Source organism: Talpa occidentalis, unplaced genomic scaffold (genome assembly GCF_014898055.3).
Source record: "Talpa occidentalis isolate TD23 unplaced genomic scaffold, MPIMG_talOcc4v2.1 talOcc4.4, whole genome shotgun sequence".
NCBI lineage: Eukaryota > Metazoa > Chordata > Mammalia > Eulipotyphla > Talpidae > Talpa > Talpa occidentalis.
This window is the reverse complement of record NW_023604295.1, coordinates 6,443,799-6,464,621: the sequence shown is the minus strand read 5'-3', so window position 1 is coordinate 6,464,621 and position 20,823 is coordinate 6,443,799. Positions and strand designations below refer to the sequence as shown.

Here is a 20,823-nt window from a genome sequence, read left to right as displayed (position 1 = left end):
ACCATGAATAGCCAAAGCCCTACTTATGAAAACAAAGGAGAAAGGAAGTATCACACTTCCAAACTTCAAGCTATACTACAAAGCCATAATAATTAAAACAGTTTGGTATTGGAACAAAAACAGACACACAGACCAATGGAACCGAATAGAGAGCCCAGAAATAAAACCACACTTATATGGACAACTGATCTTTGACAAAGGAGCAAAGAACATGCAATGAAACATGGACAGTTTGTTCAATAAATGGTGCTGGGAAAACTGGACCACAACATGCAAAAAAATGAAACCAGACCACTACCTTTCACTGTGCACAAAAATCAACTCAAAATGGATAAAAGAACTGGACATAAGACCTGAAACCATAAAATATATAAAAGAAAATATAGGTAAAACACTACAAGACATACATCGCAATAACATCTTTAAACACTCATCACCCAAAGAAAAGATAGTCAAGGAAAAGATAAACACTTGGGATTACATCAAACTGAAAGCTTCTGTACAGCAAAAGAGACATTAACCAAAATAGAGAGGCACCCAACTGATTGGGAAAAAAATCTTTGCATTCCAGTCAACTGATAAGGAACTGATCACAAAGATATACAAAGAACTCACATAACTCAACAAAACCAAAATAAATAATCCAGTCAAGAAATGGGCAGAAGAACTTAAAAGACATTTCTCCAAAGAGGAAATGCAAATGGCCAACAGGCATATGAAAAATGTTCAACATCTCTCATAATCAGGGAAATGCAAACTAAAACCACATTGAGATACCACCTTACACAGTAAGAATGGCTCATATCAAAAAAAACAAAAAAAACAAAAACAAGCAACAACAAATGTTGGCAAGGATGTGGTGAAAAAGGAACTCTCTCCTGCACTGCTGGTGGGAGTGCAAACTGGCCCAACCACTATGGAAAGCTGTCAGGAGCTTCCTCAGTCTACTAAAAATGGAGCTACCATAGGACCTGGCAATTCCACTATTAGGGTCTACCCAAAGGACACAAAAACATTGATTCAAAAGAACACCTGTACCCGTATGTTTATTGCAGCACTATTTACAATAGGTGAAACCTGGGAACAACCCAGATGCCCAAAAGTAGATGACTGGATCAAGAAGATGTGGCACATATACACAATGGAATATTATTCAGCAATCAAAAAAGATAAACTCATGCCATTTGCAGCAACGTGGATGGAACTAGAAGGAATTATGCTCAGTGAAATAAAACAGAAGGAAAAAGAAAAATATTGGATGGTTTCACTTATAGCAGGAATATAGGGAAACCAAATAAGACATCAGTGTAAAAAAACAATAACAATACAAAACACAACAAAGCAAAAACAATTATAAATCAGAGACATCCTGCAGGGGAGGAGGCGGGAGAGGGATCAGAGGGAGGGAGGGAGGAGCACAGGGGACTGAGGTGATGGTGCACGGGTGCGCTGGGGAAGGAAACTCTAGGGGGACTACACCTGAGGGGGTGGGGGGAAGCAAATATTGTTCAAAAATGAACAATGATGTAAAAAAATTTTAAAAATTATTATGAAAATAAATAAAATTAAAAAACATTCCCCACTTCCTTGAAGATGAACTTCATCCTAAAATTACTTGGAATTCTTCTGCACAAGAGCTTTGTCTATTTGACTTCCTTTATTTATCCGGTCATTTATGTATGTCAGTATAGGCTGGCACAATAATTTACATAATAATTTACAGTGAGATTTCCTCTCTCTCACTGAAACAATTGCCCCTCTACCATCCTCTTCACAAAACACTGCATAGAGGCTCAGCTGCTCTGTCTTGACATTGGTCTAGCCCTGTGGACAGGCAGATAGTGAAGGCTATAGGTTCACATTTTGGGGGAACATTAGTTCTTACTCTCAGCTTCGCTAAACGTTTGCTCTTATTTTGTCTCTAGCTGGGGTTCATTTCTCAGTTGAAATTCAATTGCTAGTTGAGATTCAATAAGTATCTTTTATTTTCTCATGACAGTTTCATTACTAATCACTTTGTCAAGCATTTTTTTGTGTGTTCTTCTTTAGCTCCATTAATTTTAGCTGAAATTCAAAGCATTGTAATTAAATTGTACTGAGCTATTTACTTTGAAAACCTTTGAAAAATGTCAATAGACTGGAAATAAATTCTATTAATTGATACAGAATGCCCGCAAAGGCAAAATGAGATACAGTGTACCACCAGTGCTGATATGGTAAGACCAGAGTTGATGGTGATGAAAGCAATGTAATAATTTACCATCTGTTAAATCATCTGATGTTTCTTAGCATATGTCAGAAGAAAAAAAAAAGCTATTATCAGTTCATGAAGGGTAATAGGCTGTGTTTCAAGCAGAACCTCTCAGTGGTTAAGACTTCATAACTTCATTCTTTTAAGGATTCCAATATAACTAATATTCACAGACAGTTTCTCCCGCTCCAAGTTTCCCACAAGGTGGAATATTTTAAATATTTCCATTTAACAAATTAATGTTTTAAAGGTAGGAATCCAAGTTTAATAAAATTATGTCATGCATAAAGTAATTAAGGATTTATAAAAAGCCTAACTTCATAGGTATTACAGGTTGTGTAGATAAATATAAAACAAAACTTTAAAATCAGGCCCATCTAAGTTGAGTTCTCTCACTTCTATCAATGTGTGCACATAAGCTTATTTGAAGATGTCAAAAGTTTCTACTTAAGACCTTTCATGGAGTTGAGACCCTGCCTTCTCTGCCTCTGGTCTCCTGGCCTCCTTGTGATAAGCTCTGAGGAGTAGTCTGTTTAAAAATTCAAGCCTTTTCATATCTCTGTTAGAAAATCATTAGTAACTACTCATTCCTTAAGCTTCCACTTATGTGTTCCATGATTTGAATGGAATCTGCCCATTCCCTTCATTTCTCATCATTTACCTTCCCTCTATTCCTGTTCTTTTCTTTGCTAGGGGAATCCTTCACCAGTTTTGACTAACAGCTCTGGAGAGCAGCGACTCTGTCTTGTTTATAGCACAGATCCTAGATTGTTATAATCTCTTCATAGATATTTGCCAATAATTGAATGTCTACTTACTCAAATTCTGCTAATTTTTTAAGACACAGATCAAATGATACCACTTTTAAGAAGACTTCTCTGAATTCTTACTCTCTACAAACACTGTGATTGCTAACTTCTTTTATTGTGGTGTTTTCTACACAGACACAGCCTTTCTTGATGTGCTCCATTTATTTACCTTTGAGAATATTGGAGGCAGAAAAAGCGACTCCCTGTTTTCTTTCCCTTAAAAAAAATCACCAGCCTGTTTGATGTCTGTGCCTCTTCTTCGTCTCTTCTTCACAAATGACAATTAATTTTTTTCCTACTAAAGTTTGCTCTTTCCACTTATGTTCTAGAAACCACCCATTGTCTTGTCCATTATCTCTTTTTTCATTAACATCAAGCTATCAGGCTCTTTCTCTACAACATCATTTTAATCAGCACTCAGATATGTTCTACTATTTCTCTTCTTATTAAACAATCCTTGTTGTTTCTACCTCCTTTCCAATCACCATATTCTCTGTTCCCATTTAGAGCAAAATTTTTCAATTTCTCATGATACCTGTATCTACTTATACATCCCATTTATCATGACATCACTTCATCATGGTTGTTCTTCTCAAGGTCACTGGATTGATATCCACATTGCCAAATTCTATAATAATTTAATTTCATATTTACTCAAGCTTTCAGAGGTACTAACCTAGTTGATCATACTTGATTAAATATTTCATATACTGACTTTTTTTAAAAAAAAAATTATTTATTTTTATACAAGAGCCAGGGTACAGGCCAGATGCAGGGAGGGTGAGAGGATTCACCAGAGACAGAGCAGGGAACAGAAGAGGCAGACTGAAGAAATACACTGCTGAGGGGAGCAGCAGGCAAGACAGGAGAGGCCTGCTTTGCCATATGGGATTCTCGCCGGCTGGCCGGGATCGAACCCACGCTGCAGAGGCTGTGGACAGCTTCACAGTGTGTCGCTCAACCGCCTGTGTCACCAGGGAGGCCCTATACTGACTTTCATGATCCCATTCTCCTCAGATTTTAGATCTGTATCTTTGACTGTTCACTAAGAGTGGTGATAAAAAGAATCTTAAAAAAAAAAAAATTCCCAATTAATCCCAAAGAAGAAAGTAAAAGAGGGAAAATGAGAATGAGAAACAGGGCAAATAAAAAAAAAAAAACCAACCCAGGAATATGGTAAATGAAAATTCTACCACATGAATAATTAAATATAAATGGTCTAAACACCTCAATTAAAAGGCAGAGATTGTGAGACTGTATAAAAATGCATGATCCCACTATATACTGCATATATGAAGCTCTCTTTGTATATAAAGATGTAAATAGGCTTGAAGTAAGAGGTTGGATAAAGATATACCATGCTAACACTGACCCAGTGAAAGCTGAATTGACTATCAGGCAAAATAGAATTTGGAACAAGGAATATTATCAGGGATAAAGAGGAAGAGTTCATAATGATGAGGTGACTAATTTAGCAAGAATACAGAACAATTCTAAAAAAAATTCATCAGTAACCATGTTTCAAAATATATGAAGCAAAAACTAACGTAACTGAAAGGAGAAATGGATAAATCCATAATTACAGTTTAAGAAATTAACATTCTTATACTTGATCAAAGAAAATCAAAAAGCATGTAGAACAATGTAGAACAAATATGGATGTAGAACAAATATGGATGTAGAACAAATATGGATAAATGTAGAACAAATATGGATAAATCCATAATTACAGTTTAAGAAATTAACACTCTTTCCTATACTTGATCAAAGAAAATCAAAAAGCATGTTGAACAATATGTCAACAATGGAATATAATTGACATTTGGTTATGAATGTCCCATGACCACAGCAGAATACTCATTTTTGCATATGGAACATTTATTAAGATCAATCACAAGCTATGTCATAAAAGAAATCTCAATCATTTAAAGGAAATGAAATCATATGAAATGTAGTGTCTGGTGATAATGGAGTTAAATTAGACATCTATGACAGATCATGCTGGGGGGCATGCAGAGAGAGACGCCATCCAAGACTAAATCTTTGGGGAATACCAGTGTGATGGTAGCTCAGGAGTTCTTAAAGAGGGTCAATGAGAAAAGATCAGAGAAGAATAAGAAGCATCAGGAAAGAGAAGTCACAGAGGCCAAGGAAACAGAGAATTCCAAGGAACAATAATGTTAAATGTGGAAGTGTCTGATACAATGACTGAAACAGATCCATTGGGTTTGGAGGCATGGAGATTAATGGTGACCTCAGAGAGAGAGCGGTTGATGAGAAATGAGGAAGTCAAACAGGGCCTGTCCTCTTCCAGGCAAACCTCTTTCCCTCTTGGGAAAGTCAAGAGCTTGAAATCAAAGCAAGAACTAGAAGGAAAGTCAGGGTCAGAGGAGGGGATTTTTTTGTTTTGCTTTGCAGTTTGTTAATTGATTGTTGTTTGAAAGATAAAGGAGATGTGAACATGTTTGTAGACTGAAGGTTAAGAGTTGGTAATAAACAGGGATGGAAGGAATGGTCTTATGACTGTAGGCAGGAGATTCATCCTGAATTCAGGGATGAGAAAGAACGATGTAAGCATTGTGTAAGTGTAGACACATTTGCAGGTGGGACTGGAAATTGTTACACAAAACACCACATGGTTCAACCTTTACTTTATGCTGAGGACTCTCCAACTTTAGGCCTAATTCTGGAACTCCAGAGCCAGTTTCTGAGTGCCCTCTGGCCTTGTCTTCTTAGCCAGACCATCACATTGGACTTCCAGGAGAGAACCACATCTGTTCAGGCAACTGGAGCCCGAGTTCAGGTGGGTGGCATATCCTAGCTTAGGTCAGGGGGAAAGCAGGACTTCCCTTGTCAAAAATTTCAGGGCTTGGGGTGAGCTTGTGGAATACACAGGTTGGGGATGGGACATGGTGTATAGAAAATGGGTTTTGAGGTGATGACATCTCAAAGCCAGCTGGGCCACTCCCAAATATCAACAACTCACAGAGGTGAGACAGGAGGAAGAGCCTGGATAAAAAAGGCAAGATGAGATTTTGTAAAATCAGAGCCTGAAGGTTTTGGAGGGTGGGAAGCAGATGCTGGAGAAGCTCTGAGCTGGAGAAGTGCTGGATACAGATCCTTTCTATGGTGTTCCTCTGAACTTGGATATGAGCATGGAGGTCATCTTTAAAAGCACCCATCTGGTAGGGACCCCTCAACTCCATTGAAGTTTCTGGCCTTCTTTCAGACCCCAGCCTTGGAGTATAGACTTTTCCTTAATTACTCCTTTGCTTTCCCTCATTCCCATCCCACCATGCTTCATTTTGGGGTGCTAGATATTCCTCCTCTGTGTGTGTTTCTACTCTAGTCCCCACAGTCTACATTACCCTTCTCCCCCTTTTTTTTCCCTCTTGCCAACCAATCTTGTTTAGATTCCTTCTGTTTCTGGTCAGTTTAAAAATGTTAAAGAAAAAAACAAACTTTTCTCATAGTTTCCCTACTCTTGGCAGAGTAGACATGGCTGGAGGCCAGTAGTAGCAATGTGCATGAAAATGAAAAAAAATATATATATATATAATAATGAAGAAAAACACTGATCCAACCTTGGAAAATAACTTCCCTGAAAGCTTAGGTTTCTATTCTGGGCCAAGATGTCGATTGCTGTTTATTTGCTTTGAGCCAGACATGGCGGCTACAAGCAGCTTAGCTTTCCAAAGATCTCACAAGACAGCACGGCTCTGAACAGACCCCCTTCAGAGGAGATTTAATTAGGGTAAATGATCCTAAAGTTTTGGCCTGCAGACCGCTACGGTCCATTGGCCCGGCTGTGAGGCTGGACGAGGGCTCCACTCTTGGCCCCCATCAGTTTACTTGGAGTTTCACAAATACTAAGACGTGCGAGTTCTCAGAAAAATGTCCTCTTTCTTCATGCCTTTCGACCACCTGGGATCATCGGTGGTTTGAGACTCTGTATTAATAGCCTGATAAATACAGCTCACAAACTGGCCGTCACATCTCTGTTCAACATCACCCTCTTCTAAGACAAAACCTCTTTTTTGTGGTACACATTACTGCTTTTGGCACAGAAGATTCTGGAAACAGAATCTTGTCACAATTCAGTTCAGATGTGTGGCTGCCTTTATTCCCTTGGCTGAGTGGCAGTGGCATCTCTTTTACAAATAGTGGAGCTTCCAGTCTCATCAGGCAGTAGCTATTTCAGCCCCTCTTCTCACAGAATTAAGCTGTGTGTGCACTTCCATTCAAGAAACAGAAAAACCCAACGGAGTATTTATTGACACACAGCTTTCCGAGGAACAGGTGTCCCCAACCATTGTGTGAGGAGGAGCTGTGATGGGATCAGGGGGCATGCACTGTCACTGAGGCCCAAGAGAGGTCAGGATCGGTGACAACAGGGCCTGCTCCTCAGCTCACCTACAGACGCTGGCCAAGCGGGAGCCAGAGCTGGCTAGGGAGCGAGCTCACAGAAGGCAGTGTGGAGGCCAACCAGGGTTTCACCAAAAGATCCAGATGACTTTGGGGGGACACACCTTATAAATCTGGGGGGCAGAGAAGCAGTGAACAGCTTCCTGTTGACTATTCAAGGCCTGGCTTGACTCACTAGAAAGAAGACACAGTTCTGGGTCCCTAATTCCTTCTGAGCTGGGTTTTCCCTGCCAATGGTTCTCACCAAGGGGGTGGCACTGTCTCCTTTAGGGGAGCTCTTAAATATTTGGGGGGTGCTTTAGTTAATCACCCCCTGGTCTGCTGACCAGGGTCTGGCAGGGGTGTCTTCCTATGAGAAACACAGAACCCTTCTCAGGAGGTCCCCCTCACATCTGGACAGAGGGAATTTTGGACCTTAAATATGGTGCCCAGCCCCTACCTTGGCTTGTCTGTAGGGATTCACCTGTCAGGCCACAGAGCTCTTGACACTTGAAAAGAGGCCCCCAGCTTGGCCTCTTTGGGGACTGGCATGACCCAACATTAGGTAGTAACCCAAGATGCTGTGGAGGTTGGTAAAAAGACCAGGGGCACAGGAAAGGCAAGCCACTGCCACAGGATGGTGAGTCCAACCTTCACTATCACCACAGCAAAGAATATCTGTGGTAGAGATTGCCTCCTGTGAGAGCAGGCATGAGTCCTCTGGCAGGATTCATAATGAAATTGATTTTAGAGTGTTGGATGGGAAACCATTTTAATTTATTTCACCACCCATAGATAGGCCTCAGAGAAGAAAGGGGTCCTGAGCCCAATAAGTTCATTCAGCTTCTAGAAGGTTCTAGAAGTTTGCACAACCAGGTTCTTCTCCAAGCACTGGCCCTCTACTCCTGTCCAGTTATTGCTTGGCCACTGTCTCCCCTTGAACCACAGCAATAATGTTTTGGCCACACCTAGCGCCAAGTTTAGAAAAAGAGGCACACAAGATTCTGCCTCCCCTTTCTGAGTTTTCTTCTCTGTCCCTCTCTAAAGGTAAGAGCGGAGTCTGCCAATGGTTTGCTAATTGTCTCCAAGTGAAAAGATTGTTTAATTCAGAAGAGATTTTAGACTCCCGGGGGCACGACGCCCGTCATTTCACAATGGAGAATTATTTTGTGGTATTTATTTTATGATTCCTGACCCTTGTTCTAAATCTTGCTGGTGTGTTTTCATTTAAAATGTATTAACTGAAACTTGGCATTGTGACTTGGCTCCATTAAGCTCTGCAACAGCTTAATCCAGATTTTATTATATTGAGATTTGAGTACATAGACAGTAATAGAGGGGAAGCTTGAGGATAAGTAAAGTCCTTTTGATACTTACTCTGCATTTAACTCTTTTGGTGCCCTCTTGGCAATTAACTGGAGTGTCAGTGCTTGGATTTTAGCAGTTTCATGATGTTGCGACAGTGACTGTTGAGCCTTCCTGAGACAGGTGTATGGGGCTTCTGGGTAAATGGCCGACTCCGCTCTGTAGGCTGGGTCTCGTGGTTGCCATTTGTTTGGTTGTATGGAGGGTGCGGAGCCCTACTTGGAAGCGTGGAGAGCGCAGCCTCAACCTCCCCTCCAAGCCCAGGGGCTCACATCTCACTCCTCCTGCCAGCTCTGCTGGGGGCTCTCAGGGGCTCCTCAACCTCAGAGCTTCCACAGCCGACCTCCTGACCTCCGCTTCTGGAACCTGCTGCTTCACTATAGTCCCCTTCTAGAAACAGAGCTGCCATGGCCCAGTTGCCCCTACAACTCTCTCTTTTCTACCACAACCAGAGTGTGGGGCTCTGCCTTCCAAGTATGTCCACAATCCTTCCACGCCGCTCCACTCCACTGCCCAGGCCAGGTACAGCAGCACCAGCTCTCAGCTGGAGTGCCCGTTAGCCTCCTACCTTGCTCCTGTGTCTACTTGTGACTGCGCCCATCTGGAGCCTCCTCTTCTGCACTGGAGCCATATTCCGTAAGCGGAAGCTATGTCAGCAGGCTTCAAGCCTGCTACTGCACCTGGCTTGGAGCCTGAGTCTCCCACACGCCTCTAGACACTGTGCGAGGTAGCCCCTGTTTGCCCCCAGCTTTCTTCCGCACCCCCTGCCCCCCACTTCCCCTACCCTTTCTCTACCCCTCATGGATTTCTGAGTCCATCAGCCCTTCCCCTAAACCTGCCCCTGGCTAGTGCCCCCTTATCTGGGCACCTGGCACTCCCTCTTTGGGACACTCGCCACAGTGTATACTTTTATATTTATTGTTATGTTGTAAACTTGGCCTCTCCCCCGACCAGGCTCTGAGTTCCACAGGGTTAAGGCCTTGTCTGTTTTGCTCACTGCTATAGATCTACATGCTCCCTAAGTTACCAGCCAAGTCCATAAATATCTCCTCTGAGCAGCTGATTCTCACCTTCAGCAGCAAACGTCTACTGAGTCTGCTGTTTACTGCAGAGTGGGGAGAAACGCAGATTCTTGGAAAAACTTGACAATCATTCAAAGCATTTTTAAATGAAGTGGAAATGCATGTTTACTGAGTCCGGAGGCCCTAAGGATTTTTGGAGCAGGATTTTGTGGGTAACCATTTCAAGGTCATGATTGGAGGCAAGTGGGAGAAGAGTGAACGGTGGCCAGGAGAACGTTCCTCAGCTTCGCCTTGGTGGTCATGTCCTCAGGTCTGAGAGAGCTGAGCACAGGGCCCAAGGACAGGAAATCTACAGAAAACAAGGGGGGAGTCCCCTTGTTGGGTCCTGTTCTAAGACATCCTGTGAATCCATTAAGGTGTTTGTGGTTCCAGGTATTCCAGGGACTCTCCAACCACACCCTCAGAGGACATGCAGGGGGTTGTCTCTTCTCTGGACTTTTGGAGGCCCCAGGGTTCGTGTCAAGTGGGTGTCCTCTATGCACCCTCAGTGGGTATGGGTATGAAGTCCTTTATCCCAAGCTGATATTGGAGTTAAGATACTTTTAGGATCCTTTTCCAGGAGATGAAAGAAAATGTGTGTAATTGTTCCTAAACTGTAATGTGTTTAATTTAGGTGTTTCCAGGTGGGCCTAGAGAGGTTGGCTATGAAGATATCAAGCCATAATCCTCTGTTTCTCTCTCCAACAAATATGATCTCCTGAATGTAGGATGGTGGCTTTAAATGTACATCACTGAGGAAGGAAAGTGGTTATTTGAAAAAGATGTTCAAAGTCTTTGATCGCTAAGCTTTTCAGTAAAGGGCTACTTAGGGGCTAGACATGGCTTGGAGATTCCATGTGGGTCCCTGGATCCCAAGCTCTGGGCTTTTCCGCCAGCTCCTCAGGCACCTCTTCATTTCACTGTGCTTCTGAAAGCTGAAAGGGAATTTTCTCAAAAGGTCTTCTGGTTTGACTCCCTGACTTCAACAAGGAAGCTTAGAATAATGAACACCTCACAATTTGGATTTAAATAAGCTCAGTGACCTTGTCCAAGGTCACTCAATTAGTAAACAGCAGAGTGTGTACTAGAACCCTGGTCAGTCTGGCCAGACCCACACTCTTAACACCTGCCCTCTATCCTGGCCCCTGCATTTATCCAGGTTCTCAACATCCCCATCTTACAGTCTTAGAGGTTCACTGGTAAGTTCCCCTTGTGTTTCTATTCGAGCTCTCCCCCTGCCTCCTGGCCTTCCATGGCCAGTAGGAAATAATGACGGACTAACTTTCTTCCCAGAGAATGTCCTGACACCTTGGCCCTCTGCCGTCCTTCCCCTCACCTATTAACAACTCCTGGAGAATTTCTGGTCTGTCTGTGTCTCTGAGTTGGGAGAGTTTGACACCCAGGCTGAGAGATGAAAGCACTTACAACTCCACCACTGCTCATCACCCAGAAAATGATCCCCTTTCATCTGCTGTGCAAAAATGTGCCTGAATGTGGAACATAATCTACCCTGTTCCCAAGATATTACCCGAGGCTTCAGTTAGCCCCATTATTTTCTTTGGAGCCTTCAGCACCTAGACAGAAGGATTTAATTATGTTTGAGCAAATTTCACTGAGAAAGGCCTAGCGTAGTAAGCCGATTTCATTTCAAGGAAAGATCATATGTAAAAATTCTATCCCATTTTTATGCCATACAATCTTGTTATATTGTAAGTAATTCTACTAATTGTCTGCAGTTCTTTCAGCAATACAGAGGTTGTATAGATAATAAAAATACACACGCATGTGCACGTGCACACACACACACACAAATCTGAATTCATTGAGAGCAAGCAAATAGGAGATAAATACTAGGGTTAAAACCATGGCAATAGGACCTGAAACAGTATTTCCTCTTGAACTTATTGTAGTGAAAAACAATGTGTGTTATTTTTGCACCTGAATAAAAAATAATGTTAAGTAGGGGACCCCCAAATAATATGAAATGTGATTGTGCCTGTGATCTGCTGAAGTCACTGTTTCACTTGCAAGGCAGAAGGATGAAGTTCCAGCACCCTCTCCTCCGTGTCTCTGCTGCATGCCTGCTGTGGGGGCCGCAGGCATGAGTGTCCCACAATTCACTTTCCTTTCAGCGCTGCTCAAATTTCCTAAAGGGGAGTACCAGCTCACTCTCCCTGTGCTGCAGAGTTAATCCAGCCCCCTCCCTTTCCTGCTCAAGTGAGTAGATTCCCGAATGGTGCTGATGGGGATAGAGGCTTACTCTAGAATGGATGTTGGCTTTGATACGCTTGGGACGAAACAGCTTCCAAGCCAGAAATATTCCTTGAACTTTCAAAGTTGGGTAGTCCAGTGCAATTTCAGCTTCCCTCTCAAATGGCCGGATGTGGTGCAGTGGTAATGGGGAGGCGATGGATGGGGAAATTGTGAGCCACTCAGCTGGCTTGATAGGAACAGCTGGGAAATGTGGCACATTATTGTGTCACCAAGATTTCCTACTAAGCTATTAGAAGATATTGATAACTGATTGATGCTGTACCCAGAACAAATGGTCCATGAATGTCATTTGTTTATTCTATGGAGACTTACTGCATATATATAATAGGTGATATGGGACAAAGAGAAATAAGATCCCTATTCAAATGGGCTAATGAGGGGGGAATGAAATGTGGACCCAGATACCAGCACTAGTACTAGGTGGAGTGTGCTGTGGTTGTCCTCTCTGGCGAAGACTGCCGGGGAGGGGTTCTTGGACCACACGTGGAACTCTCCTCCAGCCCTGTCTTATTGCCTGGCTGTCTCTTACCACAGGCATTACCCTCTGAAATCATCCATCTGTGTTTATGATCCATCCCTAGTCTCCCTCTGGAATAGCAACCCCATGAAGACAGAGGCTTCCTTGTACTCATCACTCTCTCCCCAGTGTCTGGAATAGCACCCACTACATAGTAGGTGCTCAATAAAAATGTGTGATGGATAAAGGGACGTGGAAGCACCAAGAAGGGAGAGGTTTCACGGGGTAAAGGATGGTGGGGAGGGCTTGAGGGAGGAGGTCTTTGCAAAGAAGGAGGCATCTCAACTGCAAATGGGTGTGAAAATGAAGCAAAATCATGGGGTGGGGGCAAGGTGAGAAAAGGCTCAAATGTGTGAAAATTGCTTTCAATGGGAAAGTGGGACAATGAGGTACAGTTCAGGTGTGGTAGGTGTGGGGTGCGAGGAAACTTCAGCAAGAAAAGTTAGACCAGATCGTGAAAAATAGGCAAATCCACCAAATTCTTAGAAGGATAATGAGACTTTCTTATGTGTGTTACATGGTATGTATGTGTTTTGTGCTGTGTGTGTTCATGAGTAAATTAGAGACTGTTCTAATGTCTAACATGGAAAATAACTATCAAAATTAGTTTCCTTGTACAGCATGGCAAGGAATTTATCCTGCAGAGGTTTGGCTTTGAGAAAGCTAACAGGGAGAGGGGCATGATGAGATAGGTATTTTGGAAACTTCCAGAGAAAAACATGGAGGATGCATCATACAAGAATGTGTAATAGGGAGGCCAGGTCAGAGATTATGGAGGTCATAGGTGGTCAGGATAAAATTAAGATTGTGTCAGTTTGGGGAGAGGGGAAGGTTTTCAAGGGATATTTAGGCAATGGAGGCAATAAAGGGATAGATCTTAGTATCCAATTAGATGTGGGGAGTAAAAGAGGAAGGAACTGAGGATGACTTTCAAGTGCCTTGAGCCTCATCACATTTATCATCATCATCTGACACTATGAAATAAAGCTGGTTTTGTTTGCTTGTGAGCTTTTGGGGATTCTGCTGTGTTTGCTTTCACTGGTATTTCACAGCCTAAACGTCTGTCTGGCCCACATGAAATGCTCAATCAGTGTTTACAAATGAATCAGTGAATGAGTGAGAATCCTCTATGTGGTAGATGAGGAAATTATCAAGTTTTGACGAAAGAATAGGAAAGATAAAAGGGTAAGGCTATAGGCAGAGAGGCCCATGGGTCATTTTGAACTTGGGAAAAAAGTTAGGATTCTGGGTGCAACTGCTGGAGTCATCTTGGAGTCATGAATGTGATGGTGAGAAATAAGGTCACTCAGGGAAGATAAGAAGAGACACAGGTCAGGTATGAAAACTCGGAACACAAATATTATTTTACTCTATGATTACCTCCTTTCTGTATGATTTAAATGCTGCATAGAGGTGGTGTAGTATGTATTTCTTCTCAACTCTGCATTCAGTCATGTCCTGTTGGTAGCTTGAAACTGGCCATGGCTGGAATATTTACACCATGGCAATTGGCAAGACAGCACATCAAGCTCTGCTGCTTGGAGGGAAAAGGTAGGACTCCGTTGAGTTTCATTTACACTGGGGACAATGGCAGTAAGAAATCACTGGCCAGGTAGCAGAGTTGCTAGAGACAGATGGAGTTGATGAAGTAGGACTTCATCAGAGATCTGGTGGAAGGAGATCCTACTGTCCACAGACAAAGCAGAATTTCCACTTAAATATGTAATAAAATGAGACTTTTATAGACAGATCCTCAAGAGACTATTTGGCCCTCTATTTAGCCTACTTCCCTTTACAGAATCCACCTTGAGCGTTTAAAAATTTGCCTTAAGTGTGTTGCCATACTGCCACTCACTGAGGCCATCAGCAGTTTCATTTCGTGTAAACTCTCTTCCTTGCAAATGACTGGATTGGCAAGTATTTTTGTGTGACAGTTGCACCTCGGGACAGCTGTGGGTGGCTAAGCTGCTCTAGTATGGACAATACCAGTGGCACAGCTGGAGGTCCAGTTGAAAGGACATCATTCAATGGGGCCAGTAAACACCTAGAAAAAATTGCAAGAGGGAGCTTAGTATTTCTCAACCTTTTTTATTTGGGATAAACATAACAAGCTCACATTCTTTTAAACTATTTTGATATTCAAATTAAACTCAGTATAATAACTTATCTATCATTTATGTATCCATTTATCTATGTCTCTAAGTCTCTATGTCTCTGTCCATCTATCTACCTATCGAAGGAGATCTAGAGATAGAGATACCATACACACACACCAGGACAAAACACTGCATGGTTTTAAAACTATTCATGCGATAAAGCAATAAGGTCAAATAGGCCCATTTAAAAGACAAGGTGAAATAAAATCCATGGGACCCCAATAAATAAACATTTATATTATTTACATCATATACCCTCTTATGAAGCGGCCGTTTCACCTTTTGCTCTGTGCTTTGGTCTCTTCCTACCTCTTCCCACTTAAAATGCTTTTGCATGTTACTTCCCAAATTTCAAAATCATCATCATCTCTGTAATTGCGCTTCCTAATGACCAGTTAATATTCCGGTATATTAATAGAGCACAGTCTGCCTAAACCATTTCCTCACAGTTGGGCACTTGGGCTGTTTCCAATTGTTTGTTTTAATACACAGTAGGACTTGAAACATCTTTTTACAAATGCGTTTGTTTTCTTGGAATTATTCCTTGGGATATTTTTCCCCAAGAGTCTCTTCCAGGTCAAAGAGCAGTATATTTTTTATGACTTGTCACATCTTGCGAAATTGCTCTTTAAAAATATTTTTTTTTTCCGATTTATGGTGCCACCAGCAAACTTTAAGAGGCTGCTTCCCCCAAGCCCTGCTGACAAACACTTTTGTCATTTTTATTCCTTTCTCCTGATTGTAGCATAATTCATGCAGCTCAGGAGATGGATTCACAAGCGAATCTTCCTATCATTAAAGCCGGGTGCAGTAACTTGTGGGAGGTGTTAATCTACATCCTAAAGAGTTAAGAAAAATTCTATTATTCAAGTACAAAAATGAAAAGAAAAAAGTATGACCATGGATGGCCCTTGTCTAAGAGACAAAGCTAAGCTAAGAGACAAAGGAAAACAAACATGACATGAAAGGGAAAACAATGAGATGTATTATAAAATAAACTTAAAACGCGCATATTGTTGCTATCATTTTCAGCGCTTCCTGAAACAAAAGAATTGCCGGAATTACCAAATTTTAGAAATAAACCTGTAGAGGAAGCTTTGTTTTTGTTGTTGCTGTTAAATGTGTTAAATTAAACACAATATGTGGGATATTATCTTTCTACTTGGCTTGCAATCTGTTTTCTCTCTCGGTAGCTGTAACCCAGACAGGAGTGGTGGAAACGCTGTTGAATGGGCCCCCACATTTCATTTTTAAGAGGAATCATTATGCACATCGCCCCCCCTGCCCCCCCCCGCCCCCCGGTGTTCTCGCTGCCCCCAGAGCAAGCGGTGAGCATATACAACCATGCTTTTAAGAAGACGACTGTTTTCACACTTTATTATTTTTGGACGTTTTAGACTAATTTCCTCTAAATGGACAAGACTCGTGTTTGTAAGTTTCCTGGAGAATGTTCTTAAAGGAAGCAACTGGGATCAGCAGCCACCAGGTTATTTCATAAATTGCAATTTCCTACCCACCCCGGGAAGAGAAAAATGCCTTAGAGAAAGGTGTGCCCTCCCTCTCTTGCTTATTTAAGTTTTAACCTCCCTAATCTCTGCTCTGTCATTGTCGTTGACGATGCGGCTGTAGTTTCTAGAACGTGTTACACACGGGGAGGTGTGCTGACACTTGTTTATACTGACTGACCGGTAAGCTCCATCTTTGAAACCAAGAGTGAAGTGAGGTTCCCCATGACCCAGGCCGAGAAGAACAGCTTCTGCCTGAGAGAGAGGAGCTGTCTCTCTTCATGGAATGGAATTAAATGCCCTTACCATTACCCTTTCCGAGAAAGGAGAAACTCTTTCTCCATGCTAGCTTACCCACCACCCCGAATACATTTGACACACTCTTCCCTTTTGGAAACTGTCCCATCTTGGTATCTGTGACCTTTTCCTCTGGTTCGCCCACTGTCTGGTGATTTCTTATCTGGAAACTTCTGTGTCTCTTCTTCCTCCACCTTCCAAATGGCAGTGTGCACCAACGCACAGGCTTTCTCTCCTACGTGATCCTCCAGAGAGTCATCCACGGCAAGGTTTCTTCTGTCCTTTCTGGACTGAGGCTTCCAAGTTGACATTTTCTAGCACATTCCCCTCTCCCAAGCTCTGGTTCCGTGTCCCCTTCCAGATCCCCACAAGACATTTCACTGCTGTGTCTCCCTGGCTGTTTCCTTCCATATAGCAGGTTCCAGAAAACATCTTCCATCCCAGTGTGCTCAGTTCAGCAGTTCCTTTGGTCTTAACAACCCCCTCAGACTCCCAGACCTCCCCCATTAGCCTCTTTTTTTTTTTTTTTTCTTTTGTGGGACCCTCGCCTGTGGCCGGGAACGAACCTGTGCTGCAGAGGCTGTGGGCAGCCTTGCAACCCAGCTCTCAACCACTGAGCCACTGGGGAGGCCCACCCCCAATATCCTCTTTATCCCCAAATCTCGGTGCCAAGTTGTGATGGATTTACTTTGAAATGTCTCTCACATCAGGTTCCTCCTCCTTGTTTGATTTACCAACTTTCTTCCCTGATCTCAGACCCCTTGAGCTGAGCACTCCCTCGCCGACCCTCCCGACCTCCCTCTATCCTGTGCCTCCCCCTCAGACTTCCTCAGGCATCATGGACGCTGCTCCAGGAAGTGCATTTTATTTCCCTCTAAGCTCCCACGTGTACTGTTCCCCAAGGACTGATTTCTTGTTTGATGGGCATGCCATCGATGCTGGAACTAACTCATATTAACTCACAAGAGCTCAGGTTAAATTTTTAGGAAGTTTTTGAGCCAAAGGTTACAAAGAAATTACATAAGCTTACCATGAAATAAATTGTTTTAAAAGTTAATAAACACTTAAAGCTTCTAACTTCCTAATGATTTTGCTGTTTTCTGTGCTCTTGAGTTTATTTATGTCTGTTGTATATGGATGGTGGAAATATACAAGAGGGTGGAAATACTACATATGATAATGAGTTAATCGCTTCCTGATGCCACAGTCAGCCATGCCATGCTGGTAGCTTGAGGTCAGCCATATTGGGAGTATGTGTACCATGAAAATTGGCAAGTGTTACAAACAAGGGGTTTTTTTTTTTTTAAAGATTTATTTATTTATGCATACAAGAGCTGGGGTGCAGGCCAGAGGTGTGAGAGGTGAGAGGATCCATCAGAGACAGAGTGGGGAGCAGAACAAGCAGAATGACCGAAATACACTGCTGAGGGTAGCAGCTGGCGAGGAGAGGTCTGCTGCGCCATGTGGGTTGCTCCGCAGCCAGTGGGGATCCAACCAGCTCTGCAGAGGCTGCAGACAGTATCACAGCGCTGTGCTCAACCGCCTGCGCTACCAGGGAGGCCCACAAACAAGGGTTTTTTTCTCTCCAAGAGAGGGATGTTGTACATTTGCTACCATATACATACCTCGTTTATTTCACTGCCTGGAACTTTATTCTTTTCCCTCCTATTTAGCTTGTTTTCACCTTTTCCCACAATATAAAATCTTAATGGATCTGTGGACATCCAGATACATCTCTCCTTCTCTGTGACGCCTCCTTTAATAATACACACTTTCGTTGATCTCGTAGTTTCATCCCTAATCCCCTAAATTTTTTCTCTCCAAACCATACAACCTAGACTAAATAGTGTGATTCCCATTCATTTCAATCAGTTGAGTCCATTATTTACTATTTCATCATGTTTCTCTAGAGCCTAGTGTGATCCGGGGCTTGTGCTAGTTTTGGTTCACTGCTGGTTCATCTTCCCCTTGCTCCAGCTCCCCTAAGAGAGGCTCAGCACAGACTGGATTCTGTCTGTGTGGGGTTTCCCTGGCCCTCTCCTAATTGATAACTGCTTGAGCATCCTCCAGTGTTAGATGCTTAAGGAATATTGATGGCCCCTCTTATGAAAAAAGAAATGTCTTTGTTCAAGCAGCTCAAATCTCATTTCAAGTGCTGAAAGTTTCAGCCCCACACCTAGCACTGGGGGAGGGGAAGAGGCTGTGGGTTGCTGGGGAGACTTGAGTTCAGGGGTTGTCACTACGTGGCCATGGTCATTCCAGTGGGAAGCTCCATTCTTCTGTGCCCGACCCAGAGGATATCCTTTGTCCTGCTTACTCACTCACTTGGTTGATGTGAAGACCCAGAGATGTGTAGAGTTTTCTTCTAGTGCACAGACCAAGGCCCCTATCGCTCCCCACCACAGTCATGCCATGCTCTTTCCTTCAGCCATCTCCAGGCAGGAATAAAAGGACTAATGTGTGTCTTCTTGGTTGCACACATCCCCTCCCCTTCTTTCCTAAGGAGGCAGAGATGCCAGAATTGATATCCCAGATGAAATTAGAAAAAGCAGGCACATTGGTGCATTGTGGTTATTGGTGTAGAAGTCACAGCAGCATCTCAGAGGGTTGGCTGTGCCATCAGATCCCCCCTGAAATGCAGCACTCATAGGTATCTCCACACAGATGCCACTTCTTTGTATTGTCTTCAACTGTCCCACGAAGGGAGTAGACAGGCAGATAGTAGTAGTATTGTGATTGATATTATTCTTACAGGGGCAGGGAAATGAGGCTGAGAGAGGCTCTAGAACAGATAGTGTTACCTGGATGAGATCCAGGTTTTCTGTTTCTAAATCCAGAATGAATCAATAAGTACCCACTGCCTCAACTTTCTATTTAGGAAGATTCTAAAGAAGAAAGATTTATACCCAGCAACACAGGGAAAGAAGCTGCTCTGGGAGTCGGAAGGACTCAAGTCTGGGAGATCACCTTGAGCTTCTCAAACAACCTCTTTGTGCCCTAGAGGCTGACAGAGGTTGATGCATCTGTCAAAGGCCATGGTTGTGGTCTTGAGGATAGAAGGAGATTGGAGATGTGATAGTCCTTTGAAAATTGTCACATAAATGCAAGGCATTATCAAAAATAACAAGGGTTTTGTGTATTCCAGAGAAGTTGGTGGGTGGAAACTATGATGTTGCCTATGTTTGCACTCTGGGTCCTGGTTCTCCCTGATTTTCCAGGCAGCACCCTCCAGAGAGGGCATCAAGGATTCCCCTTGGTTGTAATGTCTCCTTAGCAGAGTCGCTAAGAGTTATGCAATTAGCCTGGAAACCTTTCCATTGCCTGGCAAAAGAGAGCTGCCATAACTTGGCGGCTTTATAAAGTGATGAAGTCCAGTCTCATCTGTGCTTCTCTGCTTCTTTCTGACGCTGAGAGGAGATCAGCTTGTGCCTCCAGGTCCTCAGAAGTGCCAGGTTCTGTGGTTGTGGGACCTGACGACTGAGCAGGGAAAGCAGGAAGGAGCTGTCCTAAAAGGTCATTAAGACCAATCTAACAAGGAGTCACTGAATAAACCCAACGCTTATATTGAAAGGAAACCATTTGAATTGGAAAAGTCTGAACTATTGTGAATCGGCCAGTCTACATTGCTCCCACCAGCAGCAGGGTGGGGCTCATGAGGAATGCCAGATGGAGTTACAGAGGAAATAAGGGATCATTTCTGTATGCCTGAGCTGTGATGTGAGTAAATTCATGGCCTCAATATATTTGTATTCTGTCCCTTCTCCAGCAAATATTTCCAACAGCGATCTCACTGCCTGCAAGCTTCTGTGTAAACTGGCAACTGTCTGACCATGTTTCTATTCATGGTTAATGTACTCCCAGGCTAAGGTGAAGAAATTGGCCGATCACTGTGTTCTATTTGAGGTTTCCATTTTCCTCTAGCTGGCAAAGGTGAACTAGGGTGCCTGAAATTCTCACTCTTATTAGAATTGCATATTCCCCCTGGGTGGAAGGAACTTTCCATACCCCTTCATGCCATTGTCCCTTTGCTCTTAGGCAAGGAATCCCGCCCAACATGCCCTCCCTTCTGCCTGCCCACCACTGTCTCCCTGATGTGTTGGGTTAGGACTCACGTTTGAGAGTCAGATTTTACTACCTGGAAATTCTTGAGCTTTTGTCCTAAGGAACTGTGGAATCTGTGCTCC

At 43.0% G+C, this 20,823-nt stretch overlaps 1 protein-coding gene across 3 annotated transcripts in view; it reads left to right on the top strand.

Moving 5' to 3' along the window:
- The window catches only part of KCNE2 (potassium voltage-gated channel subfamily E regulatory subunit 2), a 131,204-nt gene that overhangs the window by 50,347 nt on the left and 60,034 nt on the right, over positions 1–20,823 (top strand). The gene's annotated exons all lie outside the window — the stretch shown is intronic.